The 21,849-nt window shown below is 43.6% G+C and overlaps 1 non-coding gene across 1 annotated transcript in view; it reads left to right on the top strand.

Moving 5' to 3' along the window:
* Window positions 1-20,562: 20,562 nt before the first annotated feature.
* LOC106546787 (uncharacterized) overlaps window positions 20,563-21,849 on the top strand; it is a 50,424-nt gene continuing 49,137 nt past the window's right edge. Inside the window, exon 1 of the transcript XR_015696082.1 lies at window positions 20,563-20,952. This is a non-coding gene — a transcript (uncharacterized LOC106546787). The remainder of the gene's footprint in view (window positions 20,953-21,849) is intronic.

Raw genomic sequence — 21,849 nt, forward strand, 5'->3', positions numbered from 1 at the left:
TGGGAGGAAGCTAACTGCTTCCATATCTGACAATCGGCTCATCACAAGAGTCCATCACGACAGAAACCCAATATTTTTACTGTTGCCTTTTGTACATTTGTGTTGTATTTTTGCTGATAAATTAATAAAGGAAGACTAGTATAGATCTATTTCAAGCTATTTAGCTCTCATCAGCTAGCCATACCCTTACTGGGATTCGAGCCGGTGCTATATTACATCGTAGGCAGACCTCTTCGCCATTAAGCCACAGGCTCTCCTCCTTATCAGCTGAAGCCAGGGAGGAAGGTATATATTTAGTGTCACAACCCCTGGTATGCCCCAATTATGGGAGGAAGCTAACTGCTTATTTATCAGCAAAAATACAACACAAATGTACAAAAGGCAACAGTAAAAATATTGGGTTTCTGTTGTGATGGACTCTTGTGACGAGCCGATTGACAGATATGGAAGCAATTAGCTTTCTCCCTGCTCTGCTGGCTGGAGAATTCTGGGAGTTGAAGTCCACAAGTCTTAAAGTTGCCAAGTTTGGGAACCACTGTGCTAGAGAATTGCTCCAGGCAGCTAAGAGAGGGTTGGCTGTGCTTTTTTGGATTCATCAATGCCAACTGATGTTCTTAAATGCTCTGCATTAGGCTTGCTCTTCTCACCCCTGTAATCCCCATTCAATATATTGAATTTGGCCATCTCCTGGCCTTGTGCCAAGGCTGAAAAAAAATGGGCTGGATCCAAGAATGGACATTGAAAGTCACTAACTTAGCAGAGAATGGCTAAAATATCTGCATATCTTAAGGACTATTCAAACGAGAGATATAAACGAGACTGGAAAAAATGGACTGACTGTATTCAAAATAAATATGGGTCTAGGAAATTTCAGATAGCTTATGATTAAGATCAGAAAGGATACAAATTGTTTATAGTTAGCCTAGCAAGGAGGAGCTAAGCTCAATTTAAAGACGTTATTAATTTTCTACTTTCTCTTTAAGTATATTTTAAACTGTTTTTGTTAAAGATTTATACGTTGTAATGGTTCTGGGAATTGGGGGGGGGAAGGTTGGGGGGGTTGGGGGAGGGTGGGAGGGAGGGAGGGGAGTATACTAGGTTGGAGGAGGGGTGTTGGATTTTAAGGTAATATGATTGTATATGTATACTGCTATTTTTTTTTCTTTTTTATGTATATTGAAATGGAATTATAAATACCATCAAAAACAAAAGGGAGTTTGCTCAGAAGCTGAAATACACCAAGTGAATTAGAGGAAGAGTGGGAAGCAGAGGAGAGAAGAAAGATAGGAAGAGAGGGACAGGAGAGAGGGTGAAGGGGGAAGATGAAGTGTATAAGGAGGAGTGGTAAGGGGAGAGAGGAGAAGGAGAAAGGAAGGGGAAGTAGAGTAGAAAACGATGGAGGGAAGACAGGATGTAGAAGAGTGGGAAGCAGAGGAGAGAAGAAAGATAGGAAGAGAGGGACAGGAGAGAGGGGGAGGGGGGAAGATGAGGTGTATAAAGAGGAGTGGTAAGGGGAGAGAGGAGAAGGAGAAAGGAAGGGGAAGTAGAGTAGAAAAGGATGATGGAGGGAAGAAAGGAGGTAGAGAGGGGGAGGAGAGAGGGGGAAGAAAGTGTCGGATAAAGTATAAATATGGTGTATGGAGAGCAGAAGAGCCAATAACTGGTTTTTTTTTCCTCTTTGGTAGTTGATGGCAAGATGAATTGATGTAATTACTTAATAATACAACAAGATATTGACTATGTAATAGTATACATGTGATTATATGCTATGGAAATGGAAAATAAAAAATATATATGGAAAAAATGGGTTGGATGTTGCTGGCTCACACAGTGCATTTTAGCCGAGATCACTTCTGGAGCCCTCGTGTCCCTGACCACAAGGATTTTTTATTGAGAAATCTCCAGGATAAAAGTGAAATTGGAAAGTAAGTGAGCAGGGCTGCCAAAACAATTCATGATCTAGATTTCTCTGGAGGGGGGAAAAAAATCACACTCTTCTTTTTGCAGACCTCCAGTTAAGAAAATCTTAATCATTAAGGAGTTGCCTCCTGCTCTAATTAACCACAATGTGTGGTGACATCATGGTTTATTGAATTAAATCTTAGTGGGCTTCATGTTTCCCCCATGGGAGCCACAATCAATTCGCACCACTTAGAGTTTTCCTTGCTCCCCCCATCCAGAGTAACTTGGGAAAGGAACATATGATATTCTTTCAGGGGAAAACAAAGAACGAGGCCCCAGCTTTGTTAGCAATTTCAGCGTAAGCCCGGGGAAATCCTGCATCCAGACATAATTAAAATGGAAAGCTGACTCTTCTGCTGGTTTAAAGGCACAACTCAAAACACTGTCACCATTTTATTATGCAAGTTGCATTTTCTAGTTAAATAAACCTCTATTTTAAATTATTATCATGCAATATTCAGGCACGGAAAGATGCTGTAGTAGAATCTCTCCCTGGATCACATTTGCCTGATTTCTAATGATTCTGCTGCCTTTAATGCTAAGTCCTTTTCCTTTGATTTGTTTTATGGATGGTTCCGTTAATAGATTGATATACTGTTCTGGGAATCCATTGATTTTCTTGTTCGAAGTATAACAATGGGCAATGTCTGAGCTGGCATGACTTTCTTATCATTTGTGTCGCTCTCATATCCAAGATAGGCAGATGAAGCATTAGGGGACTTTTGGCTAAGACATACCAGCCAGAATTTGAACCCGTCTCCCATTCTCACAGTAGTTGGATGTCACTCTACCTACTACACTATCCACCTGCTATACAAATTTTGTGGATTCGTTTTTTAATGCATTTAAAATGCATTGCAGTTTCTTTCATGTTTTTAGCAATAGCAATAGCAGTTAGACTTATATACCGCTTCATAGGGCTTTCAGCCCTCTCTAAGCGGTTTACAGAGTCAGCATATTGCCCCCAACAACAATCCGGGTCCTCATTTTACCCAACTCGGAAGGATGGAAGGCTGAGTCAACCCTTGAGCCGGTGAGATTAGAACCGCTGAACTGCAGATAACAGTCAGCTGAAGGGGCCTGCAGTACTGCACCCTAACCACTGCGCCACCTCGGCTCTTTTGTACATTATCAAGTAGAAGTACTTAAAAAGTAACACATTCACATGCAAATGTTTCAGTGGTGGGTTTCAAAAATTTTTCGAATCTACTCTGTGGGTGTGGCCTCCTTTGTGGGAGTGGCTTGCCGGCCATGTGACCTGGTGGGAGTGGCTTGCCAGCCATGTGTTTTCTCTCTCTCTCTCTCTCTCTCTCTTTCTCTCTCTCTCTCTCTCTCTCTCTCTCTCTCTCTCTTTTTCTTTCCTTCCTTTTGTCTCTCTGTTCCTTTTTTCTTTTTTTCTTTCATTTCTCTCTCACTTTTCTTCCTTTTTAATTCCTTTCTTTCTTCCTTTCTTTCTCTTTCTCTTTCTCTCTCTGTGTGAGTCTGTGTGTGTGTGTGTGTGTGTGTGTGTCTTTGCCTCTCCCTCCCTCCCTCCCTCCCTCCCTCTGTGTCTCCTGTGGAACCTCTTCTAACCGGTTTGGTAGATTTGACGAACCGGTTCTACCGAATAGGTGCGAACTGGTAGGAACCCACCTCTGAAATGTTTCCGATGTAACACCCTTGGTTGGGTTTTTCTATGGCTGACAACTTCAGCTACCCCCTTCTGCATTCTTTTAACTAACGTAAAGAACGGGGTTCTGCCTGAACACCAAACAGATCCAAATGCTGACCAAACAGGAGGGGTAACAAACAATTCCCCACAGCCCCTTAACAGCATCCAACTAACTGATGTGTGAGCATACAAGATATCACTGCTCTGAGTTTAATGTCTGAAGGAGCTGCCTTGCTTTAGATAGCAGTAAGGCAGTGGTGGGTTTCAAAAATTTTTTGAACCTACTCTGTGGGTGTGGCCTCCTTTGTGGGAGTGGCTTGCCAGCCATGTGACCTGGTGGGAGTGGCTTGTCGGCCATGTGTTCTCTCTCTCTCTCTCTCTCTTTCGTTCCTTTTGTCTCTCTGTCCCTTTTTTCTTTTTTTTCTTTCATCTCTCTCTCTCACTCTTTTTCTTTCTTTTTTCTTTTTTATTTATTTCTTTCTTCCTTTTTTTCTCTTTCTCTCTCTGTGTGAGTCTGTCTGTCTGTCTGTCTGTCTGTCTGTGTGTGTGTGTGGCAGTGGTGTGTTTCAAAAAATTTTGGAACCTCTTCTGTAGGTGTGTCCTGCTTTCCGGGTCCACTGGTGGAACCTCTTCTAACCGGTTCGGTAGATTTGACGAACCGGTCCTACCAGAATAGGTGCGAACTGGTAGGAAGCCACCTCTGCAGTAAGGCTACCACAGTCTGTGGCCCTGGATCATAACAGTCTATCAGAAATAGGACGGCCTGTTCCTAAGAACATTAAAGAACAGCACTAAGCTGTTCTGAAACTGATTCTACCGAGACTTCGGCGACACAGCTGACTTCCTTCAGGCTAAGTGGATTGAGGATGCGCTGTGTAAAAGACTAGAAGCATAAAGCTCGACATAACAACAGAGCTGTGGTCTCAGATGTCCCTGGCCAACCTATTACTGCAGTTATTTTCCCTCGGGACAAGAGACTGCCTGCAAGCAGATACACGTCTAACTTTTGTCTCCTTGGCAATGGAAGACCCATATTTGCAAATCTACTCCCCAGCTGGAGACCATGGTGTTGAATTTCCATGACAACTAGACCTCATGTGTTGGAATATTATCTTGCAAAAAAAAAATGTGTGTGGGGGAAAATTTGACCATGGCCACATAAAGCTAAGGCTTCAGTTTTCAGTTTCTGCCTCCATAGCAACATGCTAGCGTCCCAGCTTTACCGTGCCTTAATTGTGCCTTGTGGCATGGAAGAGACAGTTCAGCTCAGCCTGGGCACGGGAGGCCTAAATAGACTTCAAGAAACTGTTCCCCTGTTTCTGCCTCCTTTTGTTCTCTTCGGAAATTTTCACCTTATCTTCAACCTCTTCTACTGTCGCATACAGGCAGTCCTTGTTTATCACTGTTCATTTAGTGCATGGGGGGGGGGACACGCCGCGTCATGTTGCCCTCACGTGACGTATCGCGATGGCACTACGTCCCGTGATGGCAATGGTTTCCCTTTGTGGAGGTGGGGTGGTCGTGGCCTTTGCGTGGCGCATCTGTGGGCCGCCAGTTTGACACCAGAAAAAAGTTATTTATGACCAAAGGTGGGTTCCTACCAGTTCGCACCTATTCGGTAGAACCGGTTTGTCAAATCTACCGAACCGGTTAGAAGAGGTTCCACCAGTGGACCCGGAAAGCAGGCCACACCTACAGAAGAGGTTCCAAAAAATTTTGAAACCCACCACTGGTCCTTGGATATGATCATTCTACACCAGTGGTTCCCAAACTTGGCAACTTTAAGACTTGTGGACTTCAACTCCTAGAGTTCTCCAGCCAGAAGAGCTAGCTGGAGAATTCTGGGAGTTGAAGTCCACAAGTCTTAAAGTTGCCAAGTTTGGGAACCACTGTTCTACACTATCATGCTCCTATTTATAAAACTCAGTGCCTCTGTGAAAGGTAAGGGTGACTACTGCGTTTGTGGTGCAATCAGAACATTGCGTGTGTTGAAGTTGTTTTAACGCAAACCAAAGATGCCTTTTAAAAAACAAGTTTACATCCTATTCTTATGCATGCCAGTGCTGTGTGTGAGGTCATTTAAGGTGGTTCTGACAAGTGTCGTCGGCATCTTCATATCCGGTCACATGGGTGGCAAGCCACTCCCACAAAGGAGGCCACACCCACAGAGTAGGTTCAAACAATTTTTGAAACCCACCACTGTTTATGACCCATCCTTGACCCATTATACTACCCTGTGATCACACGATAGCAATTTGTGGCTTAGCAATTTGCAGCATTCAGTGGTCCTGATTTGCAATCCTACCAGCCAGTTCCCAACAAGCAACATCAGTTGTGGAAGCTGGATCCACTTAATGGCTGCATGATTCATTTAATCATGGTGATAAAAAATGGTCACAGTGGTGGGATTCAGCCGGTTCGCACCTATTCGGGAGAACCAGTTGTTAACTTTCTAAGCAGTTCGGCAAACCGATTGTTGGAAGAAATCTCCTTTTGTTTTTCCCCACTTTACAGGGTTAATCCTGTAAGGAAGGCAGGAAGGAAACATTCTGGTGTTGTTTCTAGCCTGATCTTTATTGCCCTGCTTACAGAAACTGCCTCTCCGGTTATTACATCGTAACCGCTAAGGCAAAGCATCCATCGACCTGAGTGACCTTGAATTGGCCACGCCCACCCAGTCACATGACCACCGAGCCCGACCTACCCAGATGGTCATTAGGGCAGAGAACCGGTTGTTAAATTATTTGAATCCCACCACTGGCCATACTGAACATGTAGCAGTCACCCTTATTCCCATTTGCTGCAATCAGAGGAAACCGTGTCATTCTGGCACATGTTAGGGCCAATTTTAGCAGTGATGTTGTTAGCCTCTTGAAATACTTTCCTCCTTCTTAGAGGAACTCTGGAACATAAGATGGGTGAATAAATACTTGGAGTGGTGATGGCAGAAATTGAGAAGTGTAACAAGACGTGGGTATGAGCTAGGATTTCAGCCTGTTGTGTAAAGGAGCATGGCAAAGTAGAATGATTTCCTGCCTTTATTGCATTTGTGAGGTGTTGGCCTACTGCACTATTCAAAATACCCCAATGACCCTTTTAGGGAGGGAGTGGCCCAGGGGCGGGTTTATAACAAATTGGTAGGTTTTTAAAAGGGCATAAGCCTCAGTGTAATTCTTCTCCTCTTCCTATGCTAATGGTAGCTACTGTAAGTTCTGATTCACTCAAAGGGATCGCCAGCTTCCTGCAGGAAATACAGATAACTATCATGTTCTTTATGGTCCTCTGCTGCATGTAAATGATTTCCTTTTTAAACCAAAAACCTCCTGACCAAATCAAATGGTACTCTGCTTTGTCTAGTAACATTAGTTAAAGTACTTTCCTGAAGCTTTAAATTGTTCTTTGTTAAGATATGTAATCCTGTTGTATGGGTGAATTTATACTAACAATTGTTATGGTTTGGAAAAACAGTACTCAAGATCCTTGAAACAGAGACTGTAGATTGGCTAGAAATGATGTCACCAAGGTTTTTTTTTTAAAAAAAAAATTGCTGATTCTTCATTCCCCTGAAAGAAACATTGGATTTACGTCTTTGAGTAAGAATTGCTCTTCGACTTGTTTTGAAGGGAGGGGGAAATGTCACTAACTGACATACTTCTAATTTTAATAAAAGCTGCCTACTTTTATTAAAATATACTGGAGCTCCTTTAGACCAGCCATGTCAATTTCTATGTTAATTTAAGAAAAATGCTGAGATGCTAGAAATCCGATTGATCCTGACGCATATGATGCTGGAAAATGACATTGTGTTCCTACTTCTATATTTCCCCTGGAGAGTCAGGATGATTTTTCTCATGGATTTCTATTAGCTCAGCCTGGTGTCCTCAACACTGAAGAGTGTTATTCTTTGAGCAACTACCTTAGCCCCATTAAATACATACGTGTTTCACAAGAATTAAACAACGTTCTATAATGAATTCTTAGCATTATAACATAAAAGGAATGCCTTGGAGCATGTGGCCGGTTTATTTTATTTCACCTAAACTTTCAGACACATTTTAGATTAGCAATAGCAATAGCAGTTAGACTTATATACCGCTTCATAGGGCTTTCAGCCCTCTCTAAGCGGTTTACAGAGTCAGCATATCGCCCCCAACAACAATCCGGGTCCTCATTTCACCCACCTCGGAAGGATGGAAGGCTGAGTCAACCCTGAGCCGGTGAGATTTGAACCGCTGAACTGCAGATAACAGTCAGCTGAAGTGGCCTGCAGTACTGCACCCTAACCACTGTGCCACTGTGTCTGGACCTTAACCTTAACCACTGATAGTGGACCAAATATAATGCTGTGCTGTATCAACATTGCTAAAGAAGGTTGAGTTGAGGAAGTCAACAAACATTGTGAGAAAGGACTTGGTATAAAAAAATGAACAAGTGGTGTCCCCCCCCCCCCAGAATTGATTATTTCATTCTGTAGCTTTGGAAATAGGGAGAAAACAGCGTTGGCTGTATGGATCTGTTCCAATCAAATCTATACTCCTTTTCAGAATCAAATTTGTCAGTGGTCCATCAGCCTTATTCAAAATGAGCATGTATAAAAACGTAGCTTAAAATAATGCACCTCGCTTCCAAGGGGATATGCTATACTTCAGTGGCCTCCAAACCTGTTGGGCACCAGGGACCAGTTCTGTGGGGAGAGAAACCAGGGGGCGTTATTTCGCATGCTGCCTGCATCCCGTAGATGAGGCTTTGCGTGGCTCAATTTCCGGCATGCCGTGGCCCAGTGCTGGGCCATAGACCAGGGGTTGACGAACCCCCGCTGTGCTTAACATCCTCTCAAATCTGGAAATCTTTGCTGTATAGGGTATGTGAGTCCTAGGTTCTTCTTATCTCTTCTTAAGAGCCGAGGTGGCGCAGGGGTTAAATGCAGCACTGCAGGCTACTTCAGCTGACTGCAGTTCTGCAGTTCGGCTGTTCAAATCTCACCGGCTCAGGGTTGACTCAGCCTTCCATCCTTCCAAGGTGGGTAAAATGAGGACCCGGATTGTTGTTGGGGGCAATATGCCGACTCTGTAAACCGCTTAGAGAGGGCTGAAAGCCCTATGAAGCGGTATATAAGTCTAACTGCTATTGCTATTATCCCAATCCAGCATGGAAACACAAACAGGTTATAAACATTTTATCCTTCCTTCTAAAAAATATCCTGCCTAGCCTACAGAAATGCCTGCAGAATTTCAGGAGTGAGCTTGGAAGGTAAACAGCGCCTGCAATGATTTTTGGGTCTCCAGCCTTGGAGAACAAGCCGCGGCTGCCAGCAGGCTGGCCTAGCTGCCTCTTTGTCTGCTTTCTTTCTGTTTTCCTACTAATGGTGGGTCAGAGGCCAAATTCCCTTTCTTTCATTATGGAGCCTGCTTTGCCTGCGCTTCTAACTTTAATAATAAATCACCTGCATTAATATTTTATCAAAGCTAATTTTTGAGGGGGGCGACGGGAACCCAGGCCATCTCCATTTGCTTTCAGGCTTAATTTTTCTGGACATAAAAAAATCATTGGGCAGAGAAGAAAGAAGAGATGGCTGTATTTCTGCCCCACCACTGCTCGACTCTCGCTCTGAGGATACTGTATAAGAAAACTGCATTATTTTGTCTGTTCGTCTAATATACTGGGTTGGAGCGGAAGAGTACTCAAGAAATGTTAGAGATTCAAATCTCTCCCCTTCTCAGACATAGCCAGTCAATTAGGTTGTATTTCTCCACTTGTCTGCAACATTGGGTGTGTGTTGAGGCAAATATTGATTAGCCTTGTAGCGTTTTCTCTGTGAAGTAGCTTGAAATGTTTTGATTATTGAAATGTACTCTTTGGGATCTTGAGTGTGTAGCTGATGCGATGTGCCAAAGGCCATTGTGGTTTTGTTTGTATGTAAGTTGTGCCTTTTTGAATAGTGTAGCGTTGGAAGGCAAAGGTTTTCGGACCGTTCCCAGCCGGGAGTCACCACCGACGCTAAAAGAAAGTTTCGTGAAAACAGCTGCCTGGAAGTTAGTAATAGCAATAGCAGTTATTATTATTATTATTATTATTATTAATAATAATAATAATAATAATAATAATAATTTATTTATTTATTTATTTGTATTGTATGCCGCCCACTCCCGGAGTACTCCGGGCGGCTCACAAAAGACAAGGGAAGGGGGGAACGAGACAAAGACAACATATTAAAAACAAAACCAACATTCACAATTTCCATGGAGGTAGATGCTTCTCAGCTCCCCCCAGCCTGCTGGAGCAGCCAGGACTTGGTGGCTTTGCGGAAGGCCGGGAGGGTAGTAAGGGTCCGGATCTCAACAGGGAGGTCATTCCAGAGGGTTGGAGCTGCAACAGAGAGGGCTCTCCCCTGGGGAGTCGCCAGCCGACATTGGCTGGCAGATGGAATCCGGAGGAGACCTAACCTATGAGATCTAGTAATTGGTCTGAGAGAGGTAATCGGCAGGAGGCGGTCTCTCAGGTACCCAGGTCCGATGCCATGTAGGGCTTTATAGATTTATAAGTTAGACTTATATACCGCTTCATAGGGCTTTCAGCCCTCTCTAAGCGGTTTACAGAGTCAGCATATCGCCCCCAACAACAATCCGGGTGCTCATTTTACCCACCTCGGAAGGGTGGAAGGCTGAGTCAACCCTGAGCCGGAGAGATTTGAACAGCCGAACTGCAGAACTGCAGTCAGCTGAAGTAGCCTGCAGTGCTGCATTTAACCACTGCGCCACCTCGGCTCTATGAGTTTTGAGTTTTTATTGAAGAAAGAAAGAACGGGAAGGATGAGACACAGCTCCGTCGTTCCCTGGTCTGCAGCACCCCATATACAGTTTGGTTTTCCCCTTTTATACAGTTTTTCTTGCTTCGGGCTCTTGTGTAAATTCGGATTTTATAAAGTTCTTTTATTCCGGATGATTGTTCTGATCTTGATTCTCTCGTCTTCAGATTTCGTTCATCTGGTGTCTTGTCCTTGGGCTAATCCTATCATAAGATACGAGGAGGGTGTTTTCATGTTTGGGTCCTTATATCAAGGTGTCTGCTCGTTGTAAATACTCATGATGTTTGTGTTATCTTGGGATTGGATTTTGTCTTTGTGTTATTCTGACCGGTCATTGCTAGATTTGGGGTTTTTTCCCCAACATCCTAATCCTAATATCTCATGTTTCTTTTGTGACTGAGTCAGATTCCTACCAGTTCGCACCTATTCGGTAGTTTAGTTTAGTTTAGTTTATTTGTCTTGTATGCCGCCCACTCCCGAAGGACTCCGGGTGGCTCACAATAGACAAGGGAAGGGGGATAGATAGACAAAGACAACACTTTAAAAAACGCAACATTCACAATTTCCATGGGGCTGGATGTTTCACAAGCCCCCCGGCCTGCTGGAGCAGCCAGAACTTGGTGGCTTTGCGGAAGGCCGGGAGGGTAGTAAGGGTCCGGATCTCAACAGGGAGGTCATTCCAGAGGGCTGGAGCTGCAACAGAGAAGGCTCTCCCCCGGGGAGTCGCCAGCCGACATTGGCTGGCAGATAGAATCCGGAGGAGACCCAACCTGTGAGATCTAATCGGTCTATGGGAGATAATCGGCAGGAGGCGGTCTCTCAGGTAGAACCAGTTCGTCAAATCTACCGAACCGGTTAGAAGAGGCTCTACCAGTGGACCCGGAAAGCAGGCCACACCTACAGAAGAGGTTCCAAATTTTTTTGAAACCCACCACTGGTCCTTGGATATGATTATTCTACACCATCATGCTCCTATTTATAAAACTCAGTGCCTCTGTGAAAGATAAGGATGACTCCTGCGTTTGTGGTGCAATCAGAACATTGCGTGTGTTGAAGTTGTTTTAACGCAAACCAAAGATGCCTTTTAAAAAAGAAGTTTACATCCTATTCTTATGCAGGCCAGTGCTGTGTGTGAGGTAATTTAAGGTGGTTCTGACAAGTGTCGTCGGCATCTTCGTATCCGGTCCCATGGGCGGCAAGCCACTCCCATCCAGTCACATGGGCAGTAAGCCACTCCCACAAAGGAGGCCACACCCACAGAGTAGGTTCGAACAATTTTTGAAACCCGCCACTTTAATGCAAGACAGCTCTGAACGTATATCAGGATACTGTGACGGGGATAGCATATAGAAGGGCTTTCTTTAAAATTTAACATTTTTTATTACAGTTGCCTTGCTCTCTGTATCTTCATTAGCTTCTTTTATTCCTCTTCCCTCTCTGTCTTGTAACTGTGACGATAACAGGTAATGGGTGATCCAGAATGAGAAAGTCAGGGAAATAGAATATTAATGGAAGGCCGAACCAATGGTAAAAAGGCTAATGATTAATCCTAAATTGAGGCAATTACTAGCTTGATAGAAACCATGCTTCATAAAGGCTTATTTCTTGAAGGGTGGTAATTGGACCTGTCCCTCATCCAATTACAGGGGGAACCGTGCATAATTAATGGTTGCATGAGTCCCCCCCCAAAGGGAAAAGCAGAGGCTGCATTAGAACCCTTTTTGTATATGAAGGGTTTAAAACTATTATATTCACAGGTAGTCATCAACTTGCAAACACAATTAGGAGCGCAGTTTTCATTGCCAAGAAGACGGTTGTTAAGTGAGTCATGCCCATTTTTATGGCCTTTTTGGCCACGGTTGTTAAGCCAACCACTGCAGTTAAGTGAATCATGCAGTCATTAAGCGAATCCATTTTCCCCCCATTGACTTTATTTGCTTGTTTGTTGGAAGCAGGGGTGGGTTTCAACCGGTTCGCGGCGGTCCCCGCGAACCGGTTGGTCGGCGAACCCGGAAGTAAGTAACTTCCGGGAACGGCGAAGGGCCCAGCCGCCCGCCCGCGTTTCTTACCCGGTTTTGACGAGTTCTGCGCTTCCACGCATGCGCAGGACGCATACAGCGCCTGCGCGATCCTCCAGGAGCAGCTGGAGCATCGCACAGACGCTAGTACGCATGCGTGCGCCACGCACGTGCACGAGGACGCCGCCGGCCCCGTTCCAACCGAACCGGTTGGAACGGGGCGAGAAACCCACCCCTGGTTGGAAGCTAGCTGAGAAGGTCTCGAATAGCAATCACATGGCCCCAGATCATTGCAATCATCGTGATTGTTGCATGCTGGTTGCAAAGAACCCGGATTTTTTATCATGTGACTGTGGGAATGCTGCAACACTTTGTAAGTGTGAGGTGTTACACATTAATTTCATCCCTTGTTCTCTGTTTCCCTTGTTCTCTCTTTTGGAGGATTTCATCAATTTCATTGTAGAATCATAAAATCATAGGAATGGAAGGGAGTCCTTTTCTAGTCTAGTCCAATAGCAATAGCAATAGCAGTTAGACTTATATACCGCTTCGTAGGGCTTTCAGCCCTCTCTAAGCGGTTTACAGAGTCAGCATATTGCCCCCAACAACAATCCGGGTCCTCATTTTACCCACCTCGGAAGGATGGAAGGCTGAGTCAACCTTGAGCCGGTGAGATTTGAACAGCCGAACTGCAGAACTGCAGTCAGCTGAAGTAGCCTGCAGTGCTGCATTTAACCACTGCGCCACCTCGGCTCTATGTCCAACCCTCTGCCTAAGGCAGGAGTCCTTATTCCATCCGAGACAAATGGCTGTCCAATATTCCAAGATACCAACAATCCCACACCCACTTAAAATTCAAGCTTGACAGGTTTAGTGAACATTCCACCAAAATAAAAAATAAAAATCATCTACTTATTCTGTTGTTGTTCTTTGCCATTTATGCATATCTTGCAAACGCTTGCTTTATTTTCCCTGTCAAACGCAACTACTTTGGTCTTAATATTTAGGTCCATAATTCTTACTGCATCGGAAAAGCTATTTAAAGTTCACTGCAATAATTCATATTCTCTGTCAACAACCTAACAATATCTGCATACATTTCCCCAATTAACCCACCTCAAAAGTCACTTATGCCTGTCTTCGTAAATACATTAAACAACTAAAGAGACACTGCCTAGCCATGTTTGATTCCTTGCTCAATATTGAATATTCCATGTATTCTTACACTTGTTTCACTGCTCTTATTTTCTCTAAAACACTGGTCCTGATTTTAACCTACTAGAAATTGTAGAGTACAGCTACCCTGAATGATCGGGACCCTTCAATCTATTAATCTGGGACTCTCGGACAAGATTTACTGCCTCCTCCCTGGGAAAGCTGTGTGTTGCTACCACTTTGATCCACTGATTCAAAGTGCACATTCCATCACACTTATTTTAGCTGAATGTTCTTTAAAAAACAAAACAAAATGAAGTGATCTATTGCAGTGTTTCTCAACCTTGGCAACTTGAAGATGTCCGGACTTCAACTCCCAGAATTCCCCAGCCAGCATTCGCGAATGCTGGCTGGGGAATTCTGGGAGTTGAAGTCCGGACATCTTCAAGTTGCCAAGGTTGAGAAACACTGATCTATTGTATTCATGAAGGTTAAGGAGGTAAATATATTTATTTAATTTATATGATTGCTCCTCTCAAATCTATGACTTTGGGTAATTAACAATGTAAAACCCCATGAAATAACATAAAATAGAAATTGAAATAATGCTTACATAATTGATAGCCAATGTAATAACCAAAACCAGCCAGGAACAAATCCACACCACCATTTCACAGGCTCTGGCACACATCCAGATCTCCCAAGCTCAGTAACACAACTAGGTTTTGAAGGCTTTATGGAAGGCCAGCTGAGTTGGGTGCCACATCAAATCAGAGGGAAGGGTGATTTTGCAAATGTGGGTGCCAGAGCATCAAAGGCTCTCTTCCTGGGTTCCTCCCTGGACAGGACCCCCCCACAAGGCATTCCTGTCCTGGCAGACTTGATGGAATGAGCAGGCATAACTGGGGAGAGGAGGTTCCATAAATAAACCCCCCACATTTCCTCTAAGAGCTCAAAATAGAAGCCTACTATAAGAAAAATAACAGATAAACCGATAAATGGCTCATGGGAAGATCTTGTGCAGCTTTAAGCCATTTAAAATCAAGGATAGTGTCAGGTTTCATAACAAAGGACCCTTGACTGGTATTGAAAAATGAAATCCAAGATCAAAAAGGAAGGTATTTTTAGTACCGGAAATATGAAAGTCATTAATTCAGAATTCAAACTACAGTAATGGAATTTCTTACAATCAACTTTGAAAAAAAAAAGAATTTTAAAAAAAAGAGAGAGATATGGTTTTCCAGAGAAGTTTTTGATTTAATAGCAGACAGTAACATCAATTAAAAAATACGATACTCCTTTAAAAATGTATTGACAAGTCATGAATTCATTGATGTTTCGCTCTTTTGTAGGGAGCCAATAGATACACAAATTGATTATACTTCTATTTTGACACAATGGCTATTTGCAACTCACCTGAGACTCTATGAAGGCACATATTAGTGAAATAAAAATATAAACAATGAATAGAGCATTAAGATACAAACAGCAGATGCCACTAAAAGAGAGATACAAATGAACAGAAGCAAAGGAAATATGGGTAGAATTAAGGGAGGAGATAAAACAAGAATTGTTAAAAGGGGGGAAACAGATTCCAAGTGAACACAGTATAGTTTATTAGATGTACGTGTTACTTTAATTTGTTTCGATGTCAGAAAATTACTGATGCATCAAAATTTGTTAAAATACAGAGGTTGGGGACATTTACTAGCCATGCATACAATCATAACTATCAGTATGCAAATAAAAATTAATGGTTGGAGTTTCAAATTTAAAATATGCAGAGGGATACTAACCATTAATGCTCCTATCATTTTTGTTATTCCTCTGCCAGTCAAACCTCTATCAAATGCAATTAGGAAAAAAGATTAATTCAAAGCATAATAATAATGTTCACTTTAATAAAGATACATTCGTGTTATAAGACACCTTTTCACTATATAGCTGTTAAAAGTGTAGATACAAAGAAAATTACATTGTAGGCCCCCAATGGAAAACAATAACACCTACCTTAATGTTCAGTGACCCAAATAAGAATTTCCTTATAAGAGAGGCAGGCAAATAATAATAATCTGAATGCTAATTGACTGAGAAGAGTCATTTGAGGGCCATTTAACCAATTTTAAGGACCTGATATTCTTTTCTAAAGCGGAAACAAAGGGAATTTGAATAAATACATGTAAATGATTAACCAGATACCTGGGGGGGGGGGGGAAACTAGATGACCTTAGAAAAACTTGAATAAAAGAAGTAGCAGAAAATGTAAATTATTATAAACACAAAGAAAATATCTATTATATATGTATAGATTGGGATATCTGTAAGAGAAAATACCCTGAAAATTATTGAAGAATGGTTTATTCAGTACTAATAAGCTGTATTCATTGCAATATTTTATAGCTGAGAATATAGAAAACCCAATAATGGAAAGTGATTATTAAATAATACTGGTGTTGTATAGTGTTCATAGTTACAAAATTGAAATAATAGAAAAAGTAATATTGGTTACTCTCTGAGGGACGATATAAGTATATTGCAAATATAGGTTCCCCACCCTCTTTATTTTTTGTTCACCAAACAATTTATAGATGAGACCCCAAAAAATCAGTATGAAATCATGTTTCCCCCCCAAAAAATAACTAAACAATTCAAAGAAGGAAAGGATGGGAAAGTTTTGGTTCTGTTTCACTAAACATGGAAATAAATTGAATTAAGAAAGTAATCCTTTGAAACCGCCCAGAGTTCTCTGCCTCAAAATTATTTTGACTGGTGAGGTCCACCCATGATGACAGGTATGTCATCAGAGGCATACTTTCTGATTTCCCAGTATACTCCCCAGCCAATATCACTTGGAGACCCTAAAATGTCAGATGAGATCCAAATGTTTCCAAATCAAATCAACTCTTGATAACGCCTTAATGGATTTGTACCTATTTATGCTTTTCATGAATCTATTCTATTGCCTTATTCAAATGTTAAATATATACAATAAGAATCAAGTGTTTGGGAAATTTCTTTAGGAAGCCCTTTGGCAATAAAGTTGATTCTTTCTCCAGAGGAAAGTTGAGCTGTTGTTAGTCTGAATTGCTTTGGGGAATTCAGGGAACTTCATTCAGTTCCTTCTGCTTCTATTGGTGTGACTTGAAATGAATGAGCTGTATCCAGGAAATGGGAGGACATACAGTACTTTTCAAAAATACATATTTGGATTTTTATACATTACCTTTACTCTTACTTTCTCCTGACATATCTTCTAGTAGATATTTTTCTCTTTTTTTCCAAATAATCTTATTACACACACGCAAACACACTATATTAAATCTTCATGATGGATATAGAGCATCATAAATCTATGCCTTTCATAAAATGGTAATACTCTGCTTATCATCTTCTCCAAATATAAACTTTTTCAGCCCTTCATCCCTTTCAATCTCTCCAATGCCCCCCTTCAGAAAAACCAGAAAAGCAATCACTGATAAAATTATGATTCCCTTGGCAGGAACATAAGTGTGAGGAATTTTTCCAATAAAAAAATCTAAACGTACTATTAGTACATCCACAGTTTGTGCAGTAAATGAATATCCTCATATTCCAGATTAAAAGGTATAGAATTTTCATTTTGTTTTGGACAATTTTTTTTTTGTAAAAAGTTTTTTATTTTTCCTTTTAAATTCATTCTTAGATATACATTCTTACAATTGTTATTTAACATATGTCAATTCATATTTTTCCGCCTGTATATTTACATTTTGATATTTTATTTCCCCTTCCCCTATATCAGTGTTTCTCAACCTTGGCAACTTGAAGATGTCTGGACTTCAAGTCCTAGAATTGAAGTCCAGACATCTTCAAGTTGCCAAGGTTGAGAAACACTGCCCTATATTAATCATGTATCATCTGAGATACTTATTTCATGTTTTGTTCCTTTCCCCCCTCTATTTATATCTTTTTTCAAGCCACTCATAAAATCACCCCCATGTCCTGTAGTACACTGATTCTTCCTTGTCCTTTATTCTCAATGTCGGTTCCACCACAAATGCGCGAATGACAAAAGCGTGTGTGACTAAACCGCGGTGACAAAACCGCGCCGTCAAAACCGCGCCGTCAAAACCACGCCGTCAAAACCGCGGAGACGAATGAGCGCTGAAGCGCGCCGCCAACAGAAGCACGCTGTAACATAACCCTAAAAATAACCCTAAACTTAACCCTAAACCTAACCCTAACCCTAACCCTAACCTAACCCTAAACCTTACCTTAACTTAAATCGCGCTTCTGTCGGCGCGCTGTTGTCGGTGCGCTTTTGACATCACGGTTTTAGCGCCGCGGTTTTGTCGGTGCGCTTTTGACGTTCGCGCTTATGTCATGCCACGCTCAATGTCAACCTATTCATTTCTGCACAATGTAATATCTTCATTATTACCTCCCCTTCCGATGGGATTTTGTCTGCTTTCCAGTTTTGTGCAAATACAATTCTGGCTGCTCTTATTATTTGTACAATCAAATATTAATCTTCTTTACTATATTTCTCTGGTAGAATATCCAATAAAAATATCTCTGGCTTAAACTCCACAGGTTTATGTATCATTTTCTCTAACCATGTTTGCATTTTAACCCAATAGCTTTTTGCATCCCTACACATCCACCACATATGATAATACGCTCCCGGCAATTGATGACATTCCCAACATTTAGCTGATTTATCCTTAAACATTTTTGCTAATCTTTCAGGTGTCATGTGCCATCTATAAAATATTTTATATACATTTTCTTTATATGATATCACCATTGTCAGATTATAATTCCTTTCCCATAGTTGTTGCCGTTTTTCTAGTTCTATGGTATATCCAAAGTTTTTTGTCCATCTTATCATTGTTTCTTTAACCTCTTCTTCTTCTAGGTATATTCTAAATAGATAACGGTACGATTTTTAAATCATTTTTTCACCTGTTCCCATAAGTATCCTATCTAATTCTGAGTTTTCCGTATTAAAACCACACTCTTTAACATCTTTCTCATATCTTGTTTGTATTTGCATTTGTTTAAACCATCCTATATCAATTCTTTGTTCTTCCAATTCTTGTTTTGGACAAAATTAAATGCATTTTGCTGTGTTTTTGGTTTAAACCAAACAAATTTTCTGTTTAGAAGATATGTCCACAGGAAATTTACCTCTACATATATTTATATGGTTCATTCTTTTTTATTATGTAAGACTATGAAATGACATCCAAGGTTACCATATGATGTTTGGGTTACAAAGAATACTACCAGTAATAGAAGAGCCGAGGTGGCGCAGTGGTTAGAGTGCTGTACTGCAGCCACTTCAGCTGACAGTTATCTGCAGTTCGGTGGTTCTAATCTCACCGGCTCAAGGTTGACTCAGCCTTCCATCCTTCCGAGGTGGGTAAAATGAGGACCCAGACTGTGGGGGCGATATGCTGACTCTGTAAACCGCTTAGAGAGGGCTGAAAGCCCTACGAGGGGCTTCAGGTGGCAGCTCCAACGGCTCCTGCTGGGCCACAACAGAAAGTAACCTCAGGTTGAGTGCTTAGAGCAAGCCCACATATCCCTTAGTATTTCTTACTTTTTGACTCAAGTTTGGCATTGCAACCTTACGTATGAAATGCACTGTCTTTCCAGGTTAGATGATTTTCTAAGCCCTGCTTTCTTGACTTTTGCAAGCTGTAGTTAAAAAAAATCAAAATATCAGCCACTATAGAGCAATCTAAGAAGAGACCCTTATTGGCTCTTCTGCTCTCCATTCACCTCTTTCTTCTACCTCTCTCCTACCTCCTTTCTTCCCTCCATCATCCTTTCCTACTCTACTTCCCCTTCCCTTCTCCTTCTCCTCTCTCTACATTCCACTCCTCCTTATCCTCCTCATCTTCCCCCGCTTACCCTCTCTCCTATCCTTCCCTTCCCATCTTTCTTCTCTCTTCTGTTTCCCACTCTTCCTCTCATTGGTTCTGAGCAAACTCCAATCTTGATGGTATTTATGCTTCCATATCAGTATACTTAACCTATCCTTATCTTCTTGGTTTTCCTGGCACATGGGCTGTTGTAGCTGCAATTCTGTGGCAGGGATTGGCAGAGTAACAAAACCAACCAGACCGCCTCATTTCACCAGGAAAAAGGCTCTGCCCTTGGCCACGTGAATACAACAGGGAGCTACAACGGAGGCCTGAATTGGTGTCCCATAAAACATAACAGGATCCCACCGTTTCCCAGAAATAGGGTCTGACTCCATTGGGTTTGGTGGAGGCAGACTGCCGCTTCCCAGCCTCTCTCTGCAGTAATCAGATCTTGTCCAATGATTCATATGGAAATTAAAGCCCACTTTGAATTAATGTCCCGTAAGAGCCAAGGTGGCGCAGTGGTTAAATGCAGCACTGCAGGCCACTTCAGCTGACTGCTATCTGCAGTTCAGCGGTTCAAATCTCACCAGCTCAAGGTTGACTCAGCCTTCCATCCTTCCAAGGTGGGTGAAATGAGGACCCGGATTGTTGGGGGCGATATGCTGACTCTGTAAACCGCTTAGAGAGGGCTGAAAGCCCTATGAAGCGCTATATAAGTCTAACTGCTACTGCTACTGCTACTACTAACGTTAAGGTAGGCAAGGGTCGGCTCTAACGTCCTCCCTCCTGTCACCAAAGGAAAGAAAGTTTCTGGTTCTCATTGAGGATCTTGAGTTGAAATAATTGGGAAGAGGGAACGCGCCGGATTCCATCCCAGAGCTGCCCTCCGAGAAAGACCCAGTAGGTTGCATCGAAAGAGCACCAGGAGCGGAACCCGAGCGGGCTAGGGGGGCGCCGCATCTTTCGTGGCTTGCTTGGCCACCAAGGTCGGCTTGGCGGTAGCCGGCGGGAGTGCGCCAACCCCGCCCGCGGCGCCAAGAGCTGGGAGCCGAGGAGGGGCAAGGCAGGGCCGCCCTCGCCTCTCTTTCTCCACCTCCTCGCGGGCCGCTTTGCAGCTCCTTGCAGCCTTCCACGCCGCGCTGGTTGGCGGAGAGCCAGAAAGGGCGCAGTGTGTGGCTCCCTCCAACTCGGGCCCCGGAGCCCTTGGCAACATCCGAAGAAAGGCGAGCGTGCCGGAGGCGAGGTGCCCCGGAGAGCCGGCCGATCGTCCCCGCCAGCCGCCGCTGGGAGGCAAGGCGACCGATCCGCGCAGCCCACCTGGGCAGCCCCGCCCTGCGCTCCAGCCTCTGCGGCCGGCCCCACTCCTGCCGGGGCCTTGCAGAGCGCGGGCTGCGCGGGGGAAGCTCCCCTCGGCTGCGGGAGACGCGGCGAATCGATGGGGCGAGCCCTTGGCGCCGCCGGGAAACGATGGACGATTCCGGGATCATTCGCCGGCGGAGGCTCCAGGTAAAGAGCGCTCGGCGGATCCCGCGCTTAGCCTGCCTGCTTCCCCGCTATCAGGGCCCCCCAGCCCAAGAAATCCTCGCCCCACCGGCCGAGGTCGCATTAATGCCGGCGCCGCCACTGCGCCCTGGCTAGAGAGGATTAGAGAGGGCAGAGCAGCGGCGGCGGCGACATCTCTCCTCCGCCTCTGCCTTCCTCCGCCATCCCAGAGGGAACCTCCGGGCGGAGAGGCGATCATGACTTCATCTTTCTGCAGGGCACAGGTGTGTGTGTGTGGGGGGGCCAACCCGTCGGCAGGCGGCTCACCTGCCGGGACGGGAAGGCTGGAGCCGAGGGGGTCGCCTGCTTGAGCTCCAGACCCAAACAAACGAAACATTGTGCTGACGCAGGGAGAGAAAACCGGGGGGTAGAAGGCGGGGGGGGGGGGGGCTACCTGCAGCAGTGGCGGTATGGAAGCCAAGTAGGAACAGCCAAATTTGGGGTGGGGGGGGGGTAGAGAGGAATCAGGCCATCTTCTGCCAAATAAGTGTCTCCAAATAAAGCAGGCTGTGCCGCCCTGGGGCTATCGTTGCCAGGATGATGGGAATTGTGGTTGCGAAGGAGCCCAAGTTCTGGGGGGGATTTGAGATGGTGGCTCCCCATTTTGCAATTGGTTGCTGAGATGGTTGCCTGGGAAAGAGGTGAATTCTGCCTTTCTTCTCCATCCCATCTGCTGGGGCAGAAGTGAACGGTTGAACCCCCGAATCTTCCACCTGGCTTCCCGCAAGGGTTCAGACCAGTAGGAGAATAAGAGATTGGGAGGCCACAGAAATGCCGGACAGTCATTCCCTAAGTGCAGAGAACGTTTTATAACATTAAAATGGCAGGTCTAGGAACTTAAGGTTCTAAGTACAGTGTGGC

The sequence above is a fragment of the Thamnophis sirtalis genome, unplaced genomic scaffold, assembly GCF_051295495.1.
Source record: "Thamnophis sirtalis isolate CommonGarterSnake01/CBP01778 unplaced genomic scaffold, rThaSir2_p1.2 scaffold_3, whole genome shotgun sequence".
NCBI classification, from domain to species: Eukaryota; Metazoa; Chordata; class Lepidosauria; order Squamata; family Natricidae; genus Thamnophis; species Thamnophis sirtalis.